Here is a 24,943-nt window from a genome sequence, read left to right as displayed (position 1 = left end):
GACGCTAAGTGAAATAAATATTAACTTTATTTGGTGTTTGCCCTAAATTTTAGGTATGTTATTGTAACAAATTTTATACTGGACCCTATAATAATAATAATAGCAACTGAACTTTAACAAAGCATAATTTTATAGTTCTATATAAATAATTTGTTTTTATTTAACTTTAATGCCTAAAAACTTTACCACTATCTTTTTTCTTCGTATAGGAACAATATACAATTATAATATAGTATACTATATAATATGTATGAATAATTGTATACCATATAATGAAAAAGAGTTACATTCTATATTTTTTGAAGGTCAAATAATTTACCACCGTACAGGTTCTCTGAAGTTACTGTCTCAGACCTAAAAAGATCAGGCGCGAGACACTCACTAGACTAGTTTCAAATTATTTACAAATTCACATTTATTTATTAGAGAAAATGATACTTTTAAAATAAATTGACTGGGCCGAGTCAGTTATTCCTAAGGCGTGTTATCATTTGCCGTGATTTAGAAATATTATGTACGTGTATATTTTTATACAAATAGTTTGTTTTTATATAATTTTAATACCTCAAAAACGCCACAACTATATCAATTAATCATATTAACGCATTTGATAATGAAAACAATTATAACCGGCGATCGGTAAACATGGGATTAGCATGCGTCGCGGCAGTCGTCGCACTCAAGTTCATTGGCTATAGCCCACGTGTTCGCCCCCACCGCTGTTAAAGGTGACTGACTCGCAATTATATTCTCGACAGCCTACATGTCATATATGGTAGCTTACAATTAGTCCTGATTACATATATCCTTACTTGTTCCTTAGTTGCTAGAACGGTAATCTTATTACATTCATACATTGCTCCACGATTTTCGCATACATACAAAGATTTGTGAGGTTATTCTGTTGTCACATTTTGTACAAAGACTTAATAAACAAAAATGCTGTAATATTTTGGAAAAAAGGAAACATCCACGATAAGTGTAACTCAACATATTATTAAACTCTACATATAATTACTGTGATTGCTTCTGTGGGTGTTTGTGTCAATTAAAAATTTACATACTCAGCTCAAGCGCCTTAGGAGTAAATATCTATCTGGTCTAGATTGGATTAAAAGGAACAGTATGAATAAATAACGGAGTTTAGTTGAGTAAGGTAAATAAATAAAATATGATGTAGTTTATTAAGCACCCAATACACGTACCTATTCTAAAAAACACCGCTAAATTATGTCTCATACTATTATTCTCATTTTCTGACGTATAGAAAGAAGGCCATTTCTTATCTTTGCTAACGTACGTACGTAGTCTACGTTACTTGGTAAGATTTAAGCTGTTGTCGCATGCGCACATATCAGGGTAAGCGAGGGAACCTAGTGTTAAGACACTCCGTTTCCATTAAGAATCTCAGTTCCCCACTGTTACGCCGTGTCGTGTACGATATATCTTTTAAATATTTATAATAATAATACCTATATCTGGAAGCATACTTTGCTAAATTATGAGATAAATTGAACCAGTGTAATCTCAGAAATGGATTAAACGATTTGAGTGTAGTTTTCACTATTGTATTTTGGTAAACTTCCCTTAACATTTAGTGTTTGTTTTATTTTAATTGGTTCATAAATAAAAGTTTTAGCAATTTCAAGTGTTTTATAAATCACTGGAAAATTTAATCGAGTGAAACATTATGATTTAATGTATAGATATTGTCTTTAATGTTAATACCACAGATGTTCGAAATTTTAAGTTTTTTAATTATTTAAAAATATGAATTTAAAGATATTTTTTTTTACTTTTACCGATCATCAGCATTGAAAAGTTTATAGATCAACGGTGTATAGATGAATAGGCGAACAATAGGCATTAGCGAAGCGATTGTTAAATGTCCACTTCGACGGTGAGCAAACACGAAGGCGTAATCCGCCGGGCGGCACTTAGAGAGCGCCGCCGCCGCAACCGCCGCACTCTAATTGCACGCCAACTAATCTGTTTGTGAAAGCATCACATTACCAATTTGGGCGTCAGTCCGACTGTTCGGCTGTTCACAGCTCATTAAGCTATAAGTTTCTAAAGAACGCCCCAGTACATGTGTTGAATCTTTAAAAAACTGTAATATATAGCTTGTAATCTGTCTTAGTCATCCTGAGTGAAAAGTGTCGGTTATTGTTGGAAACAAACATAAATAGCGCAAATCTTCATATTACTTATTTTCGAAATGAATACATTTATAATAAAAATAATAGCCAAAGCCGTATAAATTAAGTAATTGAATTTCATTTACAACACATTCTGACCACCAATATTGTTATACGCTTCAATTGACCATGAGATTTATAATAGCTAGAAGTATGAGTCAGACCGGTCAGCGATATAGAAATCAAATGTACTTAGGTATATCTAACTTATTGCATGTTTAAACCAAAGATTAATAAAAATACGAAATATATACCAATTATATATAAATGTGTTTATTACTTTATTACATAATTCGATCTAACAAAATAAGTTTAATGTCTAATTTATCTAAGTAGATTGCAAAGAGCGTAGACTGCTTGCGCGTACTTTAGAAAGTAATATTCGTATTGGTGTGTGAGTGGAGTTTTTGATCATATCATCTTTCGAGTTCGTTACTCCTTTCATTATTGTTTCAATCACAATAAAATAGCCGCAAGATGTTAGATAGTTTTGTAGAACATAACAACCGTTACAATGTGGAAAGTATAGTGTTTGCTACTTTTTATAGAACCAATTATATAATATTTATTATTTAGTTTTGCATACCAAAATCAATCAAAAATCTCTTTGTGAAAAAGCTAATAATCAATGATATTAATAATTTTTGAGATTTACTATAAAATATTATAAGAAAATGTGAAGAAAGGGCGTTCATCCTCTTTCTATGTTAGTTGTAAAAGATAAACAAGTGAATTTGGGTTACAAAAAATGTGTATTTTTGCATTTACGATGTTCCTTAATTTCAAGTCTTTTTACGACCACAGCTACAACATGCAATAAATTAGCCCTTTACGGAAAAATGGACATCTGTTCCTTTGGAAAAAAGCCCTCCTTGGAACTGGGAAGTAAAAGGACAAAATTTACGACCCGTGTAACCGTGGGTAGGCGGTGCTCGCCCATGACTCGCATGCAAATAGCTCGATTGGTGGAGATTGCCGCTATAAGGCATCAAGGAAGATTAGTGTTAAAACACCTTGAAGCCAGATCCATTTTCTTTTCTAATAAGTACCTGAGCAGTGACCTGTAAGATTTCTATTTACATTGAATATTTTTTAAAATAAAAAATAAAACCGAAAAACACTAAAAGCCAAAAATTATATGGGACTACCTGTGAATTAAAACTCTATCCAAAAAATTATATATCAAAAAATTACAGGTACGCGTCAAATATAGAGCCTCATTCGTTTTATTTGTCGGTTAATAAAATAAATGTCTTCTTACATCTATGCGTAGATAAATGGTAGTTATAAATGGTAAACAATAATAGGATAAAAAGAAAATATTAAATTCTAAGAAAACAAAAACTGTAAATTATGTTTTCCAAACTTTAGCTTATCAAACTGCAAAACCTGTACGTAAATGTTATTAGATAACACACACATATGGAGTATTGTTATACAGGAAAATTGCAGAGGAACCATAAGAGTTAAGATTAGTAAACCCAGTACCCGTCTCGCCCACGCGGCAGACTTTAGACGCCTCACGCACACAACCAAACATAGGTATAGTTATATCAGTGCGTATTACTTTAATCAAGTAAGTTCCTCTAGTTCTCATTGGGATGAGACAATATTGCTTTTTAGTGATGTTCCTAGCAATCCTCTTTAATTCCAATAATACTCCTATAATTCTGGTTTTGTTAATAATTACGGTAATACAATGATATAAATTGAATAAAATATTTAAATTGTGCTATATCAGCGTGACTAAAAGATACATTTATTAAAGAATTAATAAGTAAAAAAATACAGTTAAATCTCATGTGGCGGCATAACGTTCTCCTTTTGGAAAGTGGAGCATTGGTGGTGCACTTTCTCTTACCGGAAGGCTAGCAACTGCGCATAAGCCGTGCGATTAACTAAGTTAAAAATAATTATTATAGATATTAAAAAAACAATCGAGTAGATTAAAGTAAAAATGTATGTATAATAATTTTACATTTCGAATCTTTATAGGTATAGATTGTGTTCATATTCCGTTTTGGTTTTTGATTGTCAAAAATAAAATTTAAAATTATTTTCAGTTACTTCTACCACATTCCTTATATCATAGAGGTTTATTTTGAATATTTGCAAAATACTTTTATTAAACAGATACCGGTTGCATAGAGCGGGGGGGAGGGGGGGAGGGGGGTGAACGAAGCGGGGAAATAGAATGCAGGCATGCTTTCACAAACCAGTTTGCAAAAGAGCAACCCTCATACCGAAGTCGGTCGCTAAGCAGCAACGTAGGCCCAAGACCGGTCCATTAGCCAGGTCGTCTGCCATACTACATTTTGTGCATAAAACTAATCGTTACAAACAATACGAACTTTAGAATTGGACGTGGTAATACATTTAAATAATTTTTGACTTAAGACAAGAAATAGTAGGTCATGTTCAACACCTATTGTGACTGTAGAACGTTATATTCTCCACGGCGTATTGATTACCTTTCAAGATTTTGCAATACCGTTAGTACATTATATAAATGGTATAGTTTTTCTCGCCGTCGAGACAGTTTCTAGTTATTACACAATATTATACTCTAAAGCAGTCGGATGTATTATAAAACTGCACTAAATACTCATTGCATATAAAGATAATATGCAGTTATATGTATATACTGTATTAGGCAAATAGATCTGTAAGCTTTCTCTAAATTATTTTCACTGCCTAATAACATATTAAATTGATCAGAATGTAATTCTAATATTTTGTCTTTTTTATCGTATATGTCAGAAATGAACCAGTAAGGTATTTGACCGTTGCGTCATAAAGAATATTGTTAATATTTTCATACAAAAAGTATACCAATAAGTATATAATAATTACATTTAGCACTTGCCTTAAACTGGATTCGATTGAATAAGTACTAGGTACTTTCGAAGGCGTCATTGGTGGATAGAGCGTTATAATATCACTGAATTACCTTGCGACGGCCAAGGCACTTACCAAGTGAATGTACTTAAAATGTCTGTATACTCCAATTCATCGAATGTCTGTGTAGGGGAAGGTTACAGAAAGAATTGACATAAAATTCCAATCTTAAATTAGTTAAAAAACAGTACAATAGACGATCGAAATGTTGCGAATTTATAGATGTTATTGACTCTAGGCAACATAAGTTAAATAAAATAGTATCTGTCATCATGCAAGATACTCTTTAGTTTTTGTGATACAAATGAAGTATTCATTTTCTTCTACTTAAATATGCGCTTTACCATTTACGATAAAGACATCTATTATGTAATAAATGCTTATTTCTTTTACTTTAAAAGGCACGCTATTAGCACGTTCTTTTCAAAATTACATTTAGAAAATGAAAGATTGCAAATTTAGAATTCACACACTCTGACAACGACAATTATTTTCGCGTTAGTAATGTTTAATTAAATGCAGTATGCTGTAGGGTTTATTGAAGATTTTAAGTTACGATATCGCAAAAAAAATTACCCCCACGACGGATATGAGTCATTACGGAGACCACCAGGAAATGATATTAAATTTTCACGATGGCGTTTTATGTTACCAGCGCAGCCGGTTTCGCTAGTTCATGCATATTTATCAAAATAACAGTGCCGATTGAAAGGTTGCATATAAACACGCACCGAATTGCAAAATGGGGCTACGGACTGGTGTATTAAGAGTTTAAATGTAATCGTTTTGAGGGTGTAATTTCGAACGATGCGGTGATTGCATTCAGGCGGCGCGACGACGCTGTCCGACAGTCATTAGCGAACGCAACCCCTACACCCCGACTCGACAGAGGGGTAGCGAATTCCGCGAAAAGCGCGCTAGTCGACAGTGACTCAGGGCTGTGGCGCCGGGAATACACTGATTGTCTGTCCACTCTACAATTATAACGGTATATTTATAGAATTCGCTGCTAAACTTCGTGCATGATATCATTTAAAATAAAAAAATAGGTATAAAATCTATTTTAACATCTATTTGATTCCTAATAAGTAGAATTATAACAGTGATCTAAGTTACACGAACACTAAGATATACATATTTAATCAAATGCAGATTGAATTTTCCAGCAGTGGATTTTGTCGAGTTCGAAAGTTCAACAATATTTCATAATCGGAACGTCGCTGATGAGTCAGGCACAGAGGTGAAAATATTGGTAGTCGCTAGAGGATAACAAAGTAATACATAGCAGGTGGCGCGCTGTCCACGAATTTCCATAATTGGCAAAAAAACTTACTACACCCCACATAACATTTTTCCATTGTGTCGGATTGCCGGGCGCCTGAATAAAACAGAGGTCGGGGACGAAGCAAGTTGGCGTTAATTTCGCCGGAAAACATATCGCGGCTCGGGCGATGACTAAGTTGTTTATGTTGACCCTCAGGCGAAATGACATTTAGGGCAAATTGTTATTCAAATATTTAACATAAACAATAGATTCATTATTTCGTGCTATAAAATTTTACTGGATTTTGTCTTAATATTTTTAACTATTCATAAAATAAGATAATGTTGCCGAAGATGTTTAAATTATATTAGTTATTTACAGCACCGGGGATTACAAATGTAATTTTTACGAGTTCATAGTAGCCTACCTACCTATAAGTAAAAGTACTAATTACTTGTATTTTAATAAACCTACTATCAAAATAATATTGAAGTCAAAAGAAAGTCATATAAAAATAGCAAAACACGTATTTTAAATAAGATGTAATAAAATTATACACAGACACTACACAGAGATCACCACCTTCCTGAGACCCTTAAGATCCAATAATACGGCTTGTCATCCAATTTGTCGCACCTCACATTTTATTTGCCATCTTATTACTACGCAATACAGAATACGAACACTATGAAATTGCTCGATCCGTAGCATTGTAAAAGTCTCGTCCTCATAAAACTCCCACATATTTCAGGACAAATAAACTTCTCATTCAATGAAATTTTCTTCTCGGGAAGCAGTTCACTGCAGGTAATATTTCAAAACATGTGTCATTCATAACTTTCGCCTTCGCAATGTCTGTCGATGGAGCTCGGGCGAAAAAGGTCTCAATAATAAATTTTTCGTAAGCCCACTCCGTTATCCCCGCCAGCGAGCCCAGGTACGTTTTATGACCGCGCGAGGGAAAATAAACGAAAAATAAAATAAAAGTCAAAATGGCAAACATAAAACAATTCACTCAAATATACCACGTCGGGAATGTTTTTAAAACATGACAATCTAGATATTTGGTCAATAAAAATATGGTAACGCGACGTTCTTACGACGCGACTGGGTTCCGTGGATAATACGATTGTGTGCTCCACTAAATTTTAATGTATAATTAACGGTGTAGTCATTTGTAATAGTCGGTATTTGGGTGTAAATACCTTCGATCAGCAATCTAAGATTTGCAGTTAGAAATTTGCCAAATGCCGTGTCGAAGTTGCGTGATGAGACGCATTAAGTCTCGGCGCAAGTCACCGAGCTTCGCCGTGTGCCAGTCGACCTGCTTCGCAAGTGATAAACCGATCTAGTTGGTTATATATATATTTATGGAATGAAAAACTAATAAGCACACAAATAAATCCTTTTTTTTTACTAATAACATTTAAAAGATGATAAGAAAACAATGGATCAAGTTGCCATGCAATAAATAAAAATAGTAACTTTGTAATGTTCTATTTAAGATAATTTATTTTAATTAGCCAGGTAAATATTTTATAGCTAGGTATGATATTGTTCGTGCTAATTATTGCCATTGTTTTAGTTCTTAGAACTACAAATAAATTTATAAAACAAAGAAGAACCTTTTAAACAATAACTTAAATAGCTTAGATCTTAAATAATATACTTGTGTATATACAAAAAACAAAACAAAAATGTTAAGTCGGGGATCGCGTCACTTGCAATTTTATATCTTTGCGTCTTAAGGTTGTATGTATACAGTATGTTTGTTTGTAATGTGGAAATTTTGTTCTATAAATACATTATTAGAGACAAACAACAAGGTACGACAGGTCTACTGTGCAAACAACTCAACATTTAAATCGATGAGGGGACAATAAATCATCCCTTATTTTCCTATACATGGCATTAAAGTTTTTATGCCCAATGTATATGAGATTAATTTCAGTTAATCCTACCTAATAGAATATATACACGAAAAGCCTACTACTATAAACGCGACGGTTGCGGGTTCGATTCCCATTCAGAGGAATAAAAAATGAAATATTTTCATTTTCTCGTTTTGGTGACGAGAGAAAGCGCGGCGTTGAGAATTCGAAATATGATTCTGTAAAAAGTTGTGTGATCATACCCTATCAGTGAATGGACAATCAATCATCTTCTATTTTCTTACCCTTATTTTGAATCGATTTTTTTTATATGGGATCATAAGTTGAACTATTCAGTAGAAACTTATGGGTACTATGTGGAATTGTTATAATAAAATTTCAATATTATTTAAAAAAAAGTATGCACAAAAGTCAATATATATAATTTAATATTAAACATAAATAATATTTTTTTTTAACCGCGCATAAATAAGTATTTTTGTTCAAATGAATTTTCATCAACAGCCTACCATATTCACATGAAAAAAATTATAACCTACAGTTCGGACTATAAAGCTAGATATGTGCAATGTCTGTGTCAGAGGGAAGGTCGGAAGCTCGTTGCATTTTACTGAAAGCAGACTGACGGCAGAGACCCTCGAGTGACATGTCCTTCCGCAATTCTAAACGAAATAATCACGGTATGGGCACTATGAAGTTTACTATACTAGCGTACGTTTGTTAAATAATAATATAGAAAATATTTTTGATAAATAAATTATGTATAAATACACTTCTTTTTAGGGTTGACCAAAAATCGTGAAATTGGTACGGAGCCCTCAGTGAGCGAGACCAACACGCGCTTGATCGTTTTTTATTAAAATTATGAAGTTATTTAAATACAATGCTCAATACAATCATTTCACGGAAAGGGAAACGCTTACACTCTTTACGTTATATAATAAAATCACCATGTTTTATCCGTATAAAATGAAAGTCGTGTCGCGAGTCCTACGCTCTAATAAATATGTAGCTTAAATGCGACCCTCATCGAAAAGGCAAAATAGCAATAATACAACCAAACGTGATATTAAGTTGTTGACAATACAAACATATTATATGACGTTAATTAAACAAATATAATAAAATGGGGAACGGAGTGTCTAAACACTAGGTTCCCTCTGCCTACAGCGTGAAGCTGATCTTTATTTAAATAAACAAATTGTAAAATTACGTAAATCGGCCTAGAAATACTAAATAAAAGCTTGTATAATAATTATATAAAAATAAAATGGTGTATTTCACAGGGTCTTTGTTTCATTAGAGTCGGACAGCAGCTGGTTGACGGGATACGTCGCTTATCTGGCGCCACACCTTTTGTGTTGTCGTTGACCCAATTCGAATGGTACTCGACCGCGACCATGTCTTCGGGCAAATAATTTAGATTCCAGAGCGTAATCCTAGGGGCTCGAATGAAATCATCACGGGGCTATTACATTTTGTATTGTTTTTATTGTGTTGATGTTATTGTAAATAACTGAAAGTAAGATGTATGTCCATACATGGGATGTATTGGATTTATTTAAAGATATATGTGATTTAATTTACTTATGAATATCTGTGGAATATATTCCACAAAATTTAGTTAAATAAATATTTATTTCTACAAACAATTATCTTTATTAAGTATATTTAAATCATTAACTATTTTACAAGTTTAACAAAAATCTGTACGTAAATAAATTACATCGAATCGTTACTGAATGTTGACTCAGCTTTTATAAGCTGAGTATGAAGTCATGAAGAACAATTACTTTTATTTCTTAATATAGTTCATAATAATGACTGCTTTCTTTTTTTTATTTTATGCACAAATGCAATGTTGTGGCAATTTAACACGATTAGAATTGAAGTAAGTTGTGCAAGGCCGATCTCCACGCCGATATTTCACGGGGTCAGAAATAGCAGGCGAGGCTCGTACCTGGCGCTATGTTCAATGTCAACTTTTAATCGCGGCGCGTGCTAAAAAACTACTATTTTGTCTTTTGATTATATTTTTTTATTTTAAATTAAATATAGCAGAATAATATCGTGTTGTTTTTGCCCAAAAGAAAATATTTTTTTTAAACTTAAATTCATTCAATGCCTTAATTTGTTTTGTTTTAGTAGTATAATATTAGAAAAAAAATACAATCGAATTGATAACCTCCTTTTTTTACAGAACTCGATTAAAAATTCCATCACTTAATGTTATTTTTAGGCGTAATTGTTTTTTTTTACAAAATGAAATCGAGTTATTTAAAGAATGTTTCACACATAACATTAAACAATGTAATTATTTGGTCGATTAGAATATAAACGACGAGAAAAGTAAAACTTTTATCACTTTTTGCTGACCTTTTTGTCCTCTCTGTTTACGTAGAAGCTCGCAAAGCCTCTCCGTGCCAACAGTCGCTTTGTCAAGCGTCGGGTGACATTAGCTCGACCTACTGTCAGATAATTTGGAAACCAAATAAAATAATTTCTAAGCTTATTTCCTAAATCGTCGACTAATGAAGTCAATGGTTGTTGGCTTTATTAGAGTTAAATTACTAAAGCAATAGGGTAATAATACGTGTTCGTTTTCAATATACATTCTCAATAGACATTTTCAAATAAAATTGATATTTAGTCTGTTAATAAAACTGCCTTCGGATTTGAATTGAGCATTATGAATAGTTATACATTATAAATTAGAAGCTGTCAGTTTCTTTAATAATTATTACAATGACAAATGTCAAACCGGATTTACTTTCTGAACTTGTATCGACCTTCCAACCGCAAGGCCAATAAAGAGACAATCAGACCGATATAAAGAGATAAAAACATCGTTTTATTTAACATTTCAGTATATTTGCTATATGTACCAATATTTATTTCTCACTTAAACCAATTGCTACACCATTAAATGTAATGAATCCTTACGATAAAGTTGAGGGTAGTAAGGTTTATTAATGGCTCGATTACAAGCTCGACCCGTAGTGCAAAGAAGTGCTATCAATCAGTCAGGTGTGCGACGGGAACAGGAGGTAGGTACCCATTCTCTCAGTAACGCTAATAACAAAATTCCGACGCCCTGTTTGTTATCCCAAAAGGGGTGAAGATGAATATCCTATAATGTTGTCCTTTGTCAGTTATCAAGACCTAATATGGTATCTCTATAGATAGAAATAAAATGCAAAACAGTAAAATGTTTAATAGAAAAACGAAGGTTTTCGATTTATTAACAAAAATACTTAAACCTTTTATATTAAAAAGAAATATTTCTATCAACAGTTGCAGTGCAAGTAACTATCTCAAAAAGCAAATATTCTCGCAAGCTTTAGCAATGTAATCATTTAGCATTTAAAACGTAAATCTTGGTGCACATTGAAAAGTGCTAGACTAAGGATTGAAGCTGAAACGGCCAAACTAGGAAGGCAACAGAGCGTCGCACGCCGCTGTCCGAATAGCTCAATTACAGTTAATTCGGGGCGCACACACAGCACACACAGCCCACACAGTGCACACACAGCACACACGCGCAGAGAGGAGTGCATGTGCTCCGTCCACATTAATGTATGTAAATGCATGCGCCCGGTCGCGGCCGCCGCCGACGCTCACAATATTGCGACATTAAACGGAATATGGTTGACGAGACGGCCATTTCGGACAAAAGTCGACATTTGCTAACGTTGTGTAGCCACTCGTGTGCACTTAGCGTTTCGAATAACCATGAGCGGCGATTGTTCCTATAGTGATCGCTTTTAAAACCATTTTAACATATGAAAGGTAATAGCATATTTTTGGACGTCTAAGAAGATGTATTTTTACTCATTTCTATAAAAAATATTCGTTGCTATGTGATTTAAAACAACTTAGATCAAGTGACTTAAGTCATCTATATAGTTTTCAGCCTATATCGTACGTCTAGGCGGCTGGCAAGGCAGCTTTATCCTATAAGTATTTAAGTAACCTAGCAAGACATCGATCTACGCTAAAAAGACTTCGCTTAACTTTTGCAAGATACATTTCTTATGTCTTAGGCCGTCGTGGAGCAGAACACAAGCTGTATGTATGCGATGGTTATGGATTTCATTTCCACTCGAGGGAAACAATTATTATTTATTAATATTTTCATTTCTTGCTGAATGCGTCTATTTTTTTAGGACTCAATCAATTATGAGATAGGGTAGATAAATCCTATAATCATGTACTTTATTTGTTTTAATATTTTTTTTTTGAGAGACTATCATAGCACTACGAGTACTTTCGGTTTAAAGTTAATGTTACAAAAGCCATTGCTGTATTGTGAAAGTTAACCTCTGCCATCTATATAAAGGCTATATATACATTTATACACGTAGAAGAAATTCTTAATATTTTTATAGCCCATTTGGTGCAACAATGGTGAACTTTTTTTAATTCTAGGGAACGCAGTCACAATGAATCAAGAGTTTTAACGCGTTTTTTTAAATGTATTTACGTAATTGTCGTCCGCAATAAGCGATATAATATGTAAAATTGACTACGACCTACGTATTGTTAAAATTTTTTTGGAACCAACCAGGGGTTGTATTGAAAAAAAATATATAAATGGAAATTCCTTGTTTATATTTGATAATTCAGATACAAGGTACTATTGTCAATTTTGTTACCACATATCTTTTAATTAAGTTGAAAAAAGAGAAATGACATCTTACTCAACTCTTAATTTATTGTTGATAATACTGAATATCGGAATAATGATCTACGGGTTCCGCTTGTCGATTGTTGTGACATAATCAGAACGGAATTAACGTGGACGTTGACTAAATAAAATAATTTGGCGCCAATAATTAATATGTCCGTCAAACCCTATGAAACCATAATATTATAAATTATAGAATTTTATTTTGGAGAACTCGCGGCGTAATTATATGAAAATCCAATTCATATTTTTGTAAATACAGATTGAGTAATTAAGTTGTTATAAGTTTATAAAGGGAATTAATATAAAACTTTTAAATATAGGACATTTAATGTAGCGGTAGGAAATAATAATAAAATATGAATCGTATAATTTTAAATGTCATAGCATTAAATACACATTTTTAGAATATTTTTTTAATTTGACAAAAAATATAAAAATCTAGCAAGTTTGCATATTTCAAGCGCTTTAGCTTTGCAGTTCAATGTTCACTAGCGCCCCCTATGGGACTTCACACAAAGTCACTGTTCTATCAAGCTGGCATTGTCATGGTGATTCACTTCATGTCAACATTTGCACCACATTATGATATTGTGGCACAGCAACAGTGCTAATGTGAATTTCAATATATTCAAATTAAATCCTATTTATGTTTAAATCGAGCATCCGAATATTATCAAAATATATTGTCTTATCTGTCACAATGCAACTATACTTCCTTATAACCAAATTTCGCAAATGAAACAATAAAACATTGTAAAATATAATAAATTAGTTTCAAATATTAAATATGTGACAATATAACGTTTAATATATTCATATTTCACTACAGAATTGTAAAGAAACATTGGAGATTGTGGTCACGAAGAGGTTATGTTCTCGACAAACAAAAATATTAAGGCGTTTACCTTGTTTTATCTGTTGTACGTGTGCGGGCACCACTATTGTACGGCACAATATCTTTCACATAAACGAAATATATAAATTTTACTTAAAAAATTGGTTTACATCACAGAAACAACTAAATAAAACAGAAAACATTCAAAGCGGGCAAGAAGCGCGATACGAAACAGCAAGCTAAGCAGCAGCTGACTACGAGCGCATGCCCGGTGTGGCCTTGTAATGACGTCTATAAATTATTGTTATTTAATATTAAGTGCTACAGTTTTAAATGTTTATGCTTTGATAAGCACAATGACATTTTGTACTTTGGATATTTATTTAAATAAATCTCATTCATTCTAAACTATTTTTTTGTATTTTTTCTTTTTGCTTCTACTTACAAAAAAAAATGAGACTGTTTAGACAATAAAATAAAATATTAATTTGTGTATATTGAACAGTTATATCAGAAAGTATTTTTTAAATGTACAACATGTAATACAACGTTGATATGAAATGTACGTCCGTACAAAGTTGCATGCGTGACTGCGCAACGTGGAGGAGTAGTGTGGGCGCGCACGGCGGCGGTGGCGCCGCGGCGCGCTCTAGCGGGCGCGCGGCGAGCTATCGATTCTCGCTGTGCGCCGCGCGCCGCCGCCATTGGCTCTGCGCCGTAATTGGTTTATGTAGCCCGTTCGTAACATGAATTCAAATTTAGCGCTCACTGGGGCTCTCGAATGAACAGAGCCGCGTATTTGTACGGGGAAATTACCCGTTCCAGATAATAAAATCTAGTAAAATACTATTGAAACTTTGTTTCACTCTCTGTGCAAATAATATACTTACTTATTCGCGTTCGGATATCGTTATTCTTTTTATTATAGCTTTTCATTAGAAGTTTCGATTTAATTTTTAGTAAATATAAATATTAATATTAGATATTTTCACAAAATATTTTTATATATTTCTTTAATTTGTCTAATGATTTAACATTAAAACAAAAAAAACTGTGACATGTATACCTAACAATAATAAATTTGGCAAAAGATGTATTTTCTTTTTAGCGCACTAAGAAGTCTTAATATTTTTTCTTAGTTGTTTTAACAACTTAAGTCTATAACACTGAAAGAAAGAGTACAACACAATATAATATTTATACGGGGTGAGTTGATTTGTTTGAGCGTCGTCTTGCGCAGGCACTAAATTGGCGAGGAGGGGAACTGATATTTATGAATGTTAATAAGAAGCCAGGCTTCAGACACAGCCTACCTTGGGTTGTACACAAAATTAATGTCTATAACAATGAATATTAGAAAAACAAATATGAGCCTTGTGAAATTTAAAATTACGTTTAGAGTTTTATTTATTGTTTTTGTTTATTTAACGCCTTTTAGAGTAAGCAGATGATAGTAAAATAAAAATAAGAATTTAAATGAAATAGATAACTAAATCATAGATAAATAAACGTATAAGTTAGAAGGCCAGATATTTTAAATAAATTTATAGTTTTATAAACTCTAAAAGATATTTTCCAGAAGAAAATAGTCCTTTATTTTTTAAGCACTGTGTTAAGAATTTGTTTTGTGCATTTCCAAGTTTTGTCCCAAGCTCACGGCGCGACGCTAAAACTTTGGCACCTTGCATAATACAATCTTTAAAAGATTGCAACCAACTCTCATTATGTCTAATTAACTAGAAAAGCGTAGCATTTTTAAAGATAAAAGAACTTAGCTTTCAATTGAAATTTTAAAAGTAATATATTTTTATTTTAACTTTGTTGGAAACAATTCCAAAACAATTTACAAAAATATAATCATCGAAACATGGATTGTAACAATTAAACACATTATAGATTACAAACATAATATGTTACAACGTACAAACACATGTACAAGTAAGTTGTAGAATTTGAACACATAAAATTTGTTGAAACAACACCAAATGAGATGTAAGATAGCAAGTTCTGCTGGAGGGTAGTTGTGAATTTTGCACGGAACGGTGCATTATGCCGTGCACGTAGCGCGCTGTCTGCACGCGGGCGGCGGCGCGGGCAAGGCGGGGCCGACGCTTGCGTGCTCTTCTGCCACTGATTCTCATTTATTATTAACATCTCCCGTGACGAAATCTACCTATGTAGATATTTGGGACGGGCTTTCTGGCAGATCCTCTTAGGGGGAATTTACATTACATTGGATCTCATTATATTCCAACTTCGATTCGATCTATACTATCGAATACGACGTAAATTTTAACTTACACTGGCTTTTAACCGAAAAAGTAATCTTCGAAGAGGCAACGGGAAGAGGATTCAGCGAATATTTATTACCATTCTCTAAACCGTTTCTCGGGTAATTCGGTACAAGCAAAGCGACATTATTTTTGTAGTAATTTCGCCGAATGTCTTTTAAAATATTCAGAGCGCTATAGCTGGGCCCATTAACGTGGTCGGGCGCAATTCAGGACGGAGAGTCGTCCGCAAATGGCGGTGATATCATTATGTTGACCCCCACAACTATCCCTCGCCCGCAAGTTTTTCCCAATATTACACTGGAAAACTCGTGGTATAATACACAAGCACTTTAATATTTGTTTACAGAATGAAAAACTAACAATAACGAAAACATAAATCTTCTTACAATTACTATAACATTTATAAATCACAGCTTCTACAATACTATTTACTAAAGCTTATAAATAAATACTAATACAACTTTCATAGATAATATACTTATGTACCCTTTGAAGAGTTCTACGAAGTAGATTTTCTTTTCCGCCTCTACAGACTTTAAAAAGCGTCGTGAGATAAAATGGAATAATTATACTAGAAAAAATATATTGTTTTCCATATTATAAAACAATTAAATTATTTACAATTATATCTACGAATATTGCATTAATTACATTAGGTATAATAGTATTATGATAAAGTGATAAAAATCTCATACAAGACACTCACAGTTTATCAATTTGTGTTATCTTCGAAAAAAGTTGAATAAAAATAATTAAAAAAACTTTATCTGTTATTTCACGAAATATGTAGCGCAGTACAAAACTACGCTAAATGTACTGAATTCCCAACTAAACTTATGCGAGGGGACTTTTCAGCCAAACGGTGAAAACTCACTAGCTTTGAACAAACGGAGAGTGGCGTCGTTCTTTCTGATATGCAGAGCAAATTATAAGGCGTTCCGTGAGCCACAGCGCAAATTTAAATTTATGAACTTTTAAAACCACTTTATACTTTTTTGACTATTAGTCTCGCAGCCTTGAAAAGATATGCATAAAATAGCTTCCAGATACTCGAACTGAGCTAATCTCATTAATATTAAGTGAAGACAAATATTTCTCCAATATGAATAAATTTTCTAACCTATTAAAGAATATGTTGAGCGTGAATGATGAATTTATAAAGGACTTAAATGATTCTAAAAAACAGAGTGGTATATCTTTGAATCGGAATTACTAAGAAACCTAAAGTTTCGCAGCCTATACTCAACCAAGAAATATGTCCACTATATCGCCCATTTAATGTTTGTTACCTTAATATTGGTTTATTAAAATTTTATAAGAAAAATATTTAGTAGTATTATTACATGTAATATTACAAAAATTAAAATGCTTAAAATTTACAAATAATATTGTTTCACATAGGTCCCGCTTCGTGAGAACCTAAATCGATGATCCCTGATGATGACTCTACCACCACAATATCGTTTAGGTATGTTATTGCAAAATTTTTACCATTAATTTATAGCTACTATTATGAGATATTATAATTAATACGATTTTTTTCATATACGGCCTTGCGTAATTTTGGGCTGGGCGTATTGATTATTCGAAGCAGAATTATGCCACGTAGGTGTTACTTTAAGCAATATATTTATATGTACCTAGGAGTACAAAAGGAAAGTATAATTTAATATACTTAGTGGATTCAGTTTCATTAGAAAGTCGTTCGGGGCGGTCACAAACTAAGAACTGTAACGTCAAGCACGTTATACATTAGTCCGAGCAATTTAAAGTTAGTTGTGGGCTTGCAAATAAGCGAGGGGTCCGGACCGCAACTTACTCCGCCCGCGCCAAATTACAGACTGTCAACTCGACTCAAGTAACCTGTTGACACCATGTTCACTTGTGATATTTCTCGGAGGCATTGTTTGCTGTCCACAGAACAAACTACCATCGATGTTCCCATTATACAAATTCGTGTTTGACCTCAATATTGTAATAATTATGTAAGATGTTCAAATTAACAGACTTATATGTTAATTGTAATTTTTTTACATATTATGTTAACTACTTGAAACATCTTCGTCATAATAATATATTTATTTATATTAGTTTAAAATTAAAAGTTTGTTATCTATATAAATATAAAAGGACTTGTCCTCACTGACTGAGGTAAGACCGCCGTAACCGCTGTGCGTAGAAACATGGAATTTGGACAGATGTTTACTTTCGTAATCTGGACATCCACTAAGAAGGGCTTTTGAAAAATTTTAACCCTAAAGGTGTAAAATAGGGGTTGAAAGTTTGTATGAAAAAAAAAATCTTTAAAACGCCACCGATTATTATAAAATTTGAAATATAGACTCTTAAAAATATTTAATTGAATACATGTTTCGTGGTTTATTAGAATTCACTCCTAAATAAGACTAAATAATAAAGGAACGCTATTTTTTTATCATTTAGTCGTATACAATACTATAATATAATGTTTTTAGTCTACATGAAGTAGTTTCACAGAAGTAGCCGGCAGGGAAGATACAGCCTCGGAGCCGCCGCGACGCGCCGGTTGAGTTTGAAATTTCATTCTTTCGAACACATATCTCGAATGCATTTTCAAATCTACTTTACATTTTTCATCCTAATGGCCATTGGTAGAAAATTGGGAAAGAAGTTTTGAATTTCTGTTCCTATCTAAACTTTTAAAATTTAAACAGAATATACAAAATTTAATAAATGTATGGTGTGATAATTATGCATATAAGTAATAGGAATGAGTCATTATTAATTATATTAAATGAAACACGACAGATTCTATTTTAAAAATACTAACTGCGGTTAGCAACCCCATGTAAAATTAAAAATGTTTGCATTTTTCCTAGAATTCCTAAGGGGTTCAGGGCATAATGTGCGGTAGTCTTTCTGAGGGGTTCGACCACGGATGATGCGTGTGGTGCCGATGACCTCTATCGATTAATGATGTTGTGTTAATTGACTATAGTGATTAAGGTGAAAATGGAATTTGAAAATTTAAAGAAGTAATAAATTTTATTGATTTCCTTTTTGATATTACGTGGATAGTATATTTTATATATCTTTCTGTGATGTACATGCTCTAGTATAAATCCAAGAACGATACGCAATAGGTTGGGTGTGGTCTTTTAAATCCGCAACTCTAGTACAGACTCGTGGTCTGCTTGTTTTAATATAGCGTGAAGATATTCACAGATCAGAAAATTTTCCACGATCATGGAAATTAGCAAATGAGTGACGACAGTGGTATTGGTTTCATCTGCATCTAAAAATTTAAAGAGTAGTCGCTAGCTGGTATTGGTCACGTTTTCGTATGAACCAGCAGAACTGCAAAGAGGTGGTGTACTAAGAATCGTAAGTAGTATCACGTTTTGAAAACCGAGTCGTAAGTGAGGTTTAACCCATTTTCGAGACTCACACAGAACTTACTTTGGATGCACTCCGTTCTGAAATTTTCTTTAAAATTTATGCAAATAAATCTATCCTAGTTCTAAATACGATGGGTTGTGGGTTCAAAAAGAAAGTGGGGAACGGCGTGGGTTGGTGGTGGACACTAGGTTCTGTGGTGGTACGCAGTGGCCTACGCTGCTATATGCGAAATAATGAGTAGAGGTGAAAAAAAATATATAATTATATTAATAAATATAAAAAATACAGTTTTTTGTCAAACTCTATATTCTTTCTTTGTATAGAGTTTATATTTAAATAATAAATATTTTTATTTATATTTAATACAGAGTTTATGTCAAACTCTATATTCTTTCTTTGTAGACCATATCTCGATATAATACGTGCTTATAATTTGTTGCATAAACAAACCTAGCGCAGCTCGCAGCTTAAGAGAATTAAAATATATTTGTCTACGCTGTTTCCAACTTCCCGGCACCCGGAGGGCTCGGAAATAATTTAATTAGGAATTAGCTGTCACCTTTCTCTAGAAATAAAAAAAAACTCAATGTAAATATTTTTGTAAGCTCTGAATTATGTTTTATAGTTGAATGTAGTATTTTTATTACGAATATTCATATAAATAATTCTAAATATATAATCTATATATATAAAATCGAAAGGTCACTCACTCATCACGAAATCTCAGAAACTACAAGTGCTAGGAATCTCAAATTTTGCATAGGAGTTACTTATAGGACGTAGGTGCTCGCTAAGACGGGAATTTGCAATATTCGACTTCTAAGGGGTTGTTTTTGGGGTCGAAAGTTTGCATGAAACTTCGTTACTACAAATGCTAGAAGTCTCAAATTTTGCATGGAAGTCACTAGGACGTAGTCATGGAGACAGAAATGAATAATAACATAGTTCACGCGGGTGAAACCGCGAGCGGGTCGCTAGTATTCATATATTTTGTGAGAACGCAATAACTAATTGTTTAATATTTCCTCTAGTTCAAAGCAGACGAACTATTTTGTTTAAAGGTACAACATATTTGGGACAAAATCATACACCTCTGCAATTTACCTAGTGTTAAAACACTCCGCTCCCACTTTCCACCGAATTCTGGAGGCATTGTGAGTGCTGGGTGGCGGAATTTAATGGCGCGCTACGAACCCACAATCTGTCTTGTTTACAACCTTAACAGTAATAATTTTACATAAAATAATGCATTAATTTAACATATTCCTTCTAGACACTTAGTTATTTCGCATTGTTTATTTTGGGCATACGTACTCTGATGAAGCAATTGTCCTTGGCCACTGTAAGTTATTTTATAGCGGGTCGGGCCAGGGCGGCGTATTTACGATATGGGGACAGTCTTAAACAGTGGGTTTGTTTATTTGTAACAAAATTATATACTCAAATAAATTATTATTATATATGTTTGAGATTTAACAGAAAGATATATTGCGCAAATATATTATTTACATATATTCATTATATGCCGAATAAATGTATGCTAACATTTAAGGCCTACGTTATTAATTTAGATATAATATCTATCTAAGACACCTATGTCTTTTCTATCTAGATATTATTTCTAAATTATGAGAAATTAATTAATATAAGTTAATACTACATATCTAACAGCTGCTGAAACTAATGGAAAGCATCTGATGTAAGTAGGTTCTAAATAGCTTCCGGAAGTTGGTTGGTCTATCGCAGAAAGCTATAGTTTAGACCATTTTTCCATTTCTTGTAATACGTATGATTTGTATTATAATCTTGGAGTCGTCTACCATGAACAAATCGTAAATAGATACTGCATATTATTTTTACTTTAACGAATCATCTTAAATATTTTAATATTCTTATGAAATAATAAGCAAAATAAACTAGTAAGCGTAAAAGGTTTAATTATTTTTTTCTCAAAGAACTCTCTTGCTTTCGTAGCGGTTGTTTAATTGCTTTTTAACCTGAATATCTTTAAGAACTTGCGGCAATCATTTAATTAAACTTTTGCAACAAATACTTTATAAGGCTCAAGCGGGTCACTGTTAACACGACCATTGTAGGTTCGATTCCCACTCGTATTTAATACATAATTTTAGTGTACTATTGTAACATTTCACTTATATTCAATCTCATATACAAATATAATTTTCAAACAATATTCATATAGCAAAAGGATCTCTATTAATTTTATTTCATAGGCTGTATTACATTTTTATTAATAAATCAAAGCACAAAGAGCACGCAAGTTCTAATTAGGGCATACCTAGCTTTCTCGATTGTGAATACTAATGAACTTGTTATAATACTTTACTAATAAATAATATGGATATTATAAATAAATTATTTTATTAGGTATTACATTATCGTTATACGAGTGCGTTTCGTCAATGGAAATCTTGTTATAGTTATTTAATATTAAAACTTATTCGTCGTGTTTTTTTTTGTATCCGAAAAATCATCGAAAGCTTTTACGTTTATTTAATTAAGTATTAAACGTGAAGTTTCCGTTCGACGACGAGTAATTATTTAAGGATAAAATTAAAATATATTAAATTTTGTAGAAAAAAATAATAATGCACAAAATTTTGGTCATAGTCAATTACTCGATCTTTAAGTCTTAATATTCTTTTGGTAAAAATTGTTATTATGATCATAAATAATATATTGCCTTATGACAGTAATAACTAGTCCAACGTATAAAGTTTTTATCCCCTAAGTTCGGGCTTTATTTTATTATTTTTATCAATATTTTTTACGAACTACCGAGCCACCGAATTGTAGCTGGATCCGCCCTCTGGCGTGGCGCTAACACTCCTTATAAATACTGGTAAGCCTCCGGCTTTTGTGGCTAATCTTTCGCGTGAAGATCGCTATTATACCGCTATTTATTATTTTTACCCGTATTTTTCTTTTCCTAAGTCAAGTGCTTCATATTCCTAAAGAAAATTTTCAAGCTCCTTCCTTTTGCTGTTGTGAGATTTAAAATTGTCATATTTTAGAAATCAGTTTCATAATGTTTAAAATAGTAAACGTTAATAAACTAAAATAATCATATTACAGTTTAAACGTAAAATCCTTGAAAGTAAAAGAAGATAAAGTTAATCTTAAATTAACATACATTTTGATTAAGCTACGAAATCATACCCAGTAATGTGGATAACTTGTTTGAAATTGCACTGAATACTTTAGACAAGGCGATATGACTGGTGCTCTGGTAATATACTCACTAACCGTAACTGTAAAGATTTCCTTTTTTGGTGTAACTTTAAAATGCACATAAGAGGGTGAAAAAGTTTCCCGACATACGGGTGCTCTACAGCCAAACCTGAAGCTGTAACAAAGTGCCACATAATGGTCTGGAGCGTGTAGTGATTCACTCTGGGTCCGCTGTGCAGTGTTAAATTAGTTTATGTGACGTAATTTCTTTCTTCACTTTGTGTTTATTTAGATACCGAAAATATTCTATATATGTCGAACTGAAGTTCTTCATTTACTGCAACTGGTTTGTTTATCATGACAAGGCCAGAACCCTTTTTGTTCAGTCTCTCTTATAATGAGTGAAGTTCTCAAGACCAACTAGGTACACTACATACTTAAGTTAATTTTCTGTCTTGCATCCATAACCTTTAACATCCTATGGCTTCATATTTAGCAGGTACCTAAGCTTTAATAAGTAATGTTTCTGGTGGTGTTCCGTATATAAACTTGAATATAATATAATGAATAGGAATATTGTATATTTCATATGAAACAAATATGCCAATTCTATCTATTTTTGTAATTTATTTTCTAAAAATTTCCTGTCATTATCTAATAATATAAGATAATATTTAAATCAACTAACAAAAATTAAATAACATAGCTATATAGCACACTATTGTGTATTCGAAATAGCATGAAGAATAATATCACCGGTATTGATTACAATTTGCAATTGATCTAGTAATTTGGAGCTGACTGTACCCGTTGACCCAACTGGAACAATAATTGGAGTGCGTAGACCTATTGAATAGTGGTGGACGGCCAATAATTCGATTTAGCGGTTATTTTAGCTCGTGTGGGCTGTATGGGCTGTGTGGGACGCAGGTGCTTTCTCCAATTGTAATAATCAATCCCAACTGCCAGCGAACTGTTCTAGCATTCACGGTACTAGTATATTCAATATATTGTGAAATAATAATCCCATCAAAAACATAAATGTAAAATGAAAGCCAAGTTCTGTAATAAAACGTATGCTTTCAGCGATAAAAGAAGTGAGATGTAAATGTATGCCAAGTTCAATGGTCAGCCCTGAAATTTATTTTTAACAATATAAAATATTTTATAACAACTGAAAATGCCCATTCTTCTTACAACTTGGAGACTTTATTTATGTGTAATATCTGACTTGGCTAGTTTTCATATGAATTTACAATAGAATCTGAATAGAATAGAATTTGAATATGTTCATTTATATCGATGTAAATTAATTTGAAAACTAGCCAAGTCAGATATTACACATAAATAAAGTCTCCAAGTTGTAAGAAGAATGGGCATTTTCAGTTGTTAAAATATTTTATATTGTTAAAAATAAATTTCAGGGCTGACCATTGAACTTGGCATACATTTACATCTCACTTCTTTTATCGCTGAAAGCATACGTTTTATTACAGAACTTGGCTTTCATTTTACATTTATGTTTTTGATGGGATATCATTACTTTTTGTACAGAAATTATAAGTAGGAAGGTTCATAATGTAATCAATATCAAAATATTCTTTATTCAATTTGCCCATTACAAGTACTTTTCCTATAGGGAGCTACTACGGCAAGAAACGCAAGAGTTGCTCTTTTTAACCGACTTCTGTAAGAAAAGGAGGTTATCAATTCGACTGTATTTTTTTTTTTTATTTTTTTTTAAATTTTTTTTTATGTTTGTTACCTCATAACTTTTAACTGGGTGGACCGATGTTGATAATTTTTTTTTATTTGAAAGGTATAGCTTCCCGAATGGTCCCATTTTTTTTTGGTCCATGTCTGACAATGGTATTCATGAGAAAATCACATAAGTCTTAAATTTGCATTATGCATGTGCGCGACTAATAGCCGAATAACTCAATGTCGCGCCAACCGATTTTGATGATTCTTTTTTTATTTGAAAGGATACACTTCAAGGATAATTTGGTGAAAGTTTGGTTAGGTTTCGATTATGGAATCCGGAGAAAATTGAGAAAGTTTGTTTTTTTTGGTCAAAAATTAATTATACTGTAATAGTTACAAGCAAAAAATTTTTAAATTGATGTCAGAAGTGAGATTCCTGATCGTTGCATTTCTTTTCAACCAATCTCAAAAAAGAGGATGTTCTCATTTTCAACCAACTTCAAAAAAGGGAGATTCCGAATTCACCCGAATACTTTTTATGTTTGTTCTTGTCAATATACCAAAATGTAACTTTGCACAAAAATAATAGCTAATTAAA

At 32.6% G+C, this 24,943-nt stretch overlaps 1 protein-coding gene across 9 annotated transcripts in view; it reads right to left on the bottom strand.

The window, feature by feature from the left end:
* Nucleotides 1-24,943, bottom strand: part of mbl (splicing regulator muscleblind) — a 198,570-nt gene that overhangs the window by 71,847 nt on the left and 101,780 nt on the right. For 4 of the 9 annotated variants that reach the window (XM_085187713.1, XM_085187745.1, XM_085187737.1 and 1 more), the window contains exon 1: nucleotides 13,848-14,043. The exons of 1 other annotated variant lie outside the window; for it this stretch is intronic. The gene's annotated coding sequence lies outside the window, so the exon portion shown is untranslated. Of the gene's footprint in view, nucleotides 1-13,847; nucleotides 14,048-24,943 lie in introns of those variants that run through there. 4 more of the 9 variants (XR_014878110.1, XR_014878111.1, XM_085187784.1 and 1 more) reach the window with 4 other exon arrangements.

Source organism: Heliconius melpomene, chromosome 1 (assembly GCF_056956725.1).
Source record: "Heliconius melpomene rosina isolate 202511_hmr_F chromosome 1, ASM5695672v1, whole genome shotgun sequence".
Lineage (NCBI taxonomy): Eukaryota > Metazoa > Arthropoda > Insecta > Lepidoptera > Nymphalidae > Heliconius > Heliconius melpomene.
Note: the sequence above shows the minus strand (reverse complement) of the source record. Positions and strands in the feature narration are given on the sequence as shown.